Below are 5682 nucleotides of genomic sequence, written 5' to 3' on the forward strand. Positions count from 1 at the left end.
AGAGGATCTGGCCACAAGCAATGGCCAAACAGCAGGCCAGAAGCCTGGAAGGCTCGCCTAATGCGGGCTTGCAACCAAATGCAAAACCCCAATCTGCCCGCCAGTGGCTGTGTCATAGATGCAGCCAGCCGTTCTCCATGTAGCCAACTCCTCCGTGATTGTATCGAAGACCTTATCTGCACTGCTGGCGTACTGCTCGAAGACCCTGGTATTCCTTTCCTTCCAGATTCGCCAATGCACCAGGATGGTAATGGTGTCGAAGTTGCGCCTCATCGCCTTGGGTATCTGTTGCCTGACCTGCAGCCACCATTCTTCTTGCTATGCATGTAAGTCCTTTTCTAGATTGATAGTCGATGCTTATTTTAACCATTTTGCTTGTGCTGTAGATGGGCTAAGATGGGTTTTTTAGAGGAAAAGGCACGAGCAGAGCCCGGCTTTAAATTAATAAAGCCAAAACAAAGGTGAACGGTAATGATGACAAAATGAAAACTGAAACATTTTTTTTAGTTCCATGGATTTTCTTCAGATGAAGGCAAAAAGCTTCCCTGGGTTTCAAATATGCTTCCCCTATTGAAATGCAACATTCGCGTGCATAATCCTGGTCTGTTGCCCATTTTAAAGAAAATAATCGAGAAAAATTTCCAAGAGGGCTTCATGAAGGTTAGCAAATTTTATCGATCACATCTGGGCTGTTGCTATTTCCTTGCCTTAGAACTAGCGTAGCATCTGTTGTAGTAAGAGGCATCTGGTTTGCTCTGTAGCACTTATTTCATTCATCATGTCTTGATAATATTCTGCGGTTCTGCCTGATATGTTTACTTCATGCCTTCTCCCATTTTTTCTCTTAAGAACTCAACGTAGCTTTGTATTAAATTCAGCTTAACAATGATTGGAAAGTTGTTGGCACTGTTATATTATGTTGAACCCTTACTTAGCCTTATATTATTTTGAAAACAGTGGTAAAAGAATTAAAGGATCCTTAATTCAGGTGACACATTCGACTTCAGTCCCATCTTTCCAGCCTTGTTGGTCTGCCCATGTTTCTGCCCATGTGTTAGGCTTATGCTAGTTGTATATTTTTTTGGAAGGATCACGCCACACACAAATGGCCCAATGAATATATGGCAACTCAGAATGTTTTAACCGGCGACACAGAATGGATTCCTTGGCGGCTTGCTAGTTGCGAGGACTTGTTACATTTGTGTTCCTTTGTGCTGACTGTTGCTGCACTGAACATGTTGCTTGCTAGCTTCAGCCTTTCCTTTTTCTAACGGTTGATGGTATGTTCTTTTTTTGATGGAAGGGCAGGATGAAGGCGTGAAGATTAGCTGTGGAATTAATTATTTAGCATGTCTTGTGTTTCTTTTTCATGTGGCTCTTCAGTTCCCTAGTTATATCACTCTTTGCACGTGTGCTTCCAGTGATCTGCTTACTGAAGACTGGAGCGATCAAACTGGTTGCATTGCAGTGTGAAAATCAGATTCAGAATAGCTGCAAGGTGCCATGTACGCGTGAGCCTCTTCTGAAATCCCAAGTAGCACTACAAGATCTATCTGGCACTCAGCTGCCCGGGGAGGGGACCGGGGTTGAGCCGGCAGTATCGCCATCGGTGCCTATGACCTCGTTGCGGTTCGGGTCCTTTGAGCCAGCATCAGCGCCACCTAGACTTTGGAGTGACCGGGTGGATTCTGAGGATTTGTTCGAGTGCACGCTTCCTCTGTTAGAGTTTGAGGGGGCTGACGGTTCTGGACGCTTGGTGAGGGACTCATCGGCGAGGACTCTGGATGGAGTCGGGGTGGGGGAGCCGGAGGTCGCTTCTCTTTCCCTTCCTCCTCTTGTGGTCGAGGCTCCGGTGCGGATTGCTACCTGTGGGCTGCTGTTGGGAGGAGGGGGTCGGGGCAGGAGGCCTTGACGTCTCCCCTCCATATCCGGACGCCAGTGACGTCAGTCACGTCGGGGTCGGCCAACGCCGGGGGAGGGAGCCCGAGGTAGGTGGCCTCGGCTCCTGCTACTCCGGTGGAGGCGGCGACACCTGCGCCATCTACTGCGTTGGGGGGGGGGGGGGCTGGGGCAGGAGGCCCTGGCTCATCCTTCTTCCCTGGCGGTCTGGACGACCGCCTCTTCCTCGCCGACACTGTCTGCACCAGCGGATGGGGCGGGAGGAGGGCGCGGGCAGGCGGCCCCCGTCATCCCCTCTCCGTTCGCACCGGTGGCAGCGGACCCCGGCGTGGGGCACCCGTCTGTGGGGCTTGGGAGCCCGCAGCCGCCTCTTCTGGTCTCAGCGCCAGGCTTTACGAGGGAGGAGGTTGTTGCTTTTGGCGGGATCCCGGACCCCGTCTCCACAGGAAGACGGATGTGTGCTCGCATCCACGAGCTCCCGGAGGTGGATGATATGCAGCAGCGGTGCGCTATGAGGGCGACCAAGCTTCAGGAGACTGCATCATCCTCTGGTATGTCCGTCAACATATCTAACTCTTTATTGCATTTTTCTAATGAGGAGATTATAAATAGTGCAAACCAGTTAGGAGTTTCACTATGTGCCACGGATAGTGAGATCACTAATTCGGTCAATGATTTGTTAGATTTGGAGGCGGAACGTGTCTTAGAGACTATTCGTAATCTTGCAGCAGTTAAACCGATGAATGATGAAGAGATTGATGCGTTAGGGGTTAGAGTGCTAGATAATCTGTGTGCGGATCTAGCACCTCCAAATCATGTGTCTGAGGATGATGATGTACCCATCGAAAATGATGCTGATAATTTAAGTGAACCCGGTTATGAGGACCGAGCGGCAGAGCCTAGTAAACCAAAACGTAAGTGGAAACGGAAAATCTATCCTGATTCCGCAGTTCGTAGGAGTGCTAGGATTCGAATCACTAAAAAATTCCATGATGAATTATGAGAGGAATTTTTTGGAATAGCAGAGGTCTGAAGGACTTGGCTAAAAGAAGGTTCCTTGCTGAGGCAACTTTAGAGCAGAAGTTAGATTTTGTTGCTCTATCGGAGACTGGTAGAGAAAACTTTGCGCCCCAGTTTCTTTCTTCTCTTGTGGGTGGTATTGATTTCGATTGGCATTGCCTCCCTCCGCGAGGAAGATCGGGTGGTATCTTACTCGGTGTGAGATGCGATTCGCTTGAAGTCCGAAGTGTAGTGATGGGTGACTTCGCAGTGAAGTTTCCAGTCAGGTTTAAGATAGATGGTTTTAACTGGGCTTTGGTGGCGGTTTATGGTGCCGCACAGCTCGAGCTTAAACCGGAGTTTCTGGCGGACCTTGTTCGAATCTGTGGGTCAGAACAGCTCCCAATTTTAGTTGGAGGTGATTTCAATATCATCAGAAGGAGAGAGGAGAAGAACAATGATAACTTTGACGGTAGATGGTCGTTTATGTTCAATACCATTATTGAAAGCTTGGATCTGAGGGAGATAGAGCTTTCTGGTAGAAAGTTTACCTGGGCTAATGCTCTGCCAAACCCGACTTATGAAAAACTTGATCGAGTTCTTGTGAGCGTGGAGTGGGAACAAAAGTTCCCTCTGGTTACGGTGCAAGCTCTCTCGAGGGGAATATCCGATCACACACCCTTGTTCGTGGACTCAGGGGAGCCGAACCACGTGGGTAACAAGAACACCTTTTCTTTCGAGATGTCATGGTTCGAACGCGAGGGGTTCTTGGACTTGATTGCCAGGGAATGGGCTAGAGGTGCAGGAGGCACGACTGCGATCGAGCGTTGGCAGAATAAGATTAGGCATTTGAGAAGTTTCTTACGGGGTTGGGCTAAGCACCTCAGTGGTGTGTATAAGATTGAAAATGATAGACTCCTTTCTCTTATACAGGCCCTGGACATAAAGGCCGAATCCACTATTTTACTGCCTAATGAGCTTCAGGTTAAAAATGAGACGGAGAAGAGGTTGAAAGAACTGCTCCGCGAAGAAGAATTGAAGTGGGCTTTGCGTGCTAAAGTACGCAAAGTGGTCCAAGGGGACGCGAATACTCAATTCTTCCATTTGATAGCTAATGGCAAGCACAGAAAGAAGCGTATCTTTCAGCTTGAACAAGACGAGGGCACTATTTTAGGACAGGATAACCTAAAAACATATATTACCGAGTATTACAAGCAGTTATTTGGACCTCCGGAGGATAATTGTGTGTCCCTCGATAAGTCCAGGACTGAGGATGTGCCTCAGCTATCGGCTGCCAAAAATGATATTCTGGTTGCCCCGTTCTCAGAGAAGGAGGTGTTTGATGCTATTGCACAGATGAAAAACAATAAGGCTCCCGGACCGGATGGATTCCCGGCCGAATTCTATAAAAAGTGTTGGCACATTATTAAGGGGGATTTGATACCTATGTTCCATGATCTGTTCTCTGGACAGCTTCAGTTATTTCACTTGAATTTTGAAATTATCACACTGCTTCCTAAGAAGACGGATGCTGTGAGAATTGAGCAATTCAGGCCGATATGCCTCCTCAATGTTAGTTTCAACATTTTCACCAAGGTAGGGACTAATAGGCTCACACAGATTGCGCATTCTGTGGTGCAACAGTCCCAAACTGCTTTCATGCCGGACAGAAATATCCTTGAAGGGGTGGTCGTCCTGCATGAAACGCTCCATGAAATCCAGTCCAAAAAATTAGATGGAGTAATTTTTAAGGTGGATTTCGAGAAAGCGTACGATAAGATCAAATGGCCATTCCTCCAACAGTCATTGCGTATGAAAGGTTTTGATGAAGCCTGGCGCCGACAGGTTGAGTCATTTACGCAAAAAGGTAGTGTGGGAATTAAAGTTAATGATGACATAGGTCATTACTTCCAGACACATAAATGCCTAAGACAAGGAGATCTGATGTCGTCTATCCTGTTTAACATTGTGGTGGATATGTTAGCAATTTTGATAGAAAGGGCTAAGGAAAATGGTCAAGTAGGTGGATTGGTGCCTCATCTCGTTGATGGAGGTGTATCCATCCTTCAGTACGCTGATGATACAATTATCTTTATGGAGCATGACTTGACCAAGGCGAGAAATATGAAGCTTGTATTATGCCTATTTGAACAATTGACCGGGTTAAAGATTAACTTTCATAAGAGCGAGCTGTTCTGTTTTGGTAGAGCCAAAGACGAACAGGAGGCTTATAGGCAATTGTTTGGGTGCGAGTTAGGAGAGTTACCCTTCTCTTACCTGGGTATTCCAATCCACCATCGTAGGCTGACAAATAAAGAGTGGAAGTGCATCGAGGACCGATTTAAGAAGAAACTGAGTTGTTGGAAGGGTAAGCTCATGTCATAGGGAGGCCGATTAATCCTGATTAATTCGGTGCTCACGAGTATGCCTATGTTTCTCCTATCGTTCTTTGAGGTCCCAGCTGGTGTTAGGAAGAGACTGGACTTTTATCGATTGCGTTTCTTTTGGCAGGGTGATGAGCTTAAACGAAAATATCGGCTTGCTAAATGGGATATCATCTGTAGACCGAAAGACTAAGGGGGTCTCGGTATTGAGAATTTAGAAGTTAAGAATAGATGCCTTCTTAGCAAGTGGCTGTGGAAGCTCTCAACGGAGAATGATGCCATGTGGGCTCAAATTCTTCGTACCAAGTACCTCCAGACAAAAACTTTGTCCCAGGTTACAGTCAGGCCGACTGATTCACCTTTTTGGAAAGGTCTGATGAAAGTCAAACAATCTTTCTTT

This window comes from Triticum aestivum, chromosome 7A (assembly GCF_018294505.1).
Source record: "Triticum aestivum cultivar Chinese Spring chromosome 7A, IWGSC CS RefSeq v2.1, whole genome shotgun sequence".
Taxonomy (NCBI): domain Eukaryota; kingdom Viridiplantae; phylum Streptophyta; class Magnoliopsida; order Poales; family Poaceae; genus Triticum; species Triticum aestivum.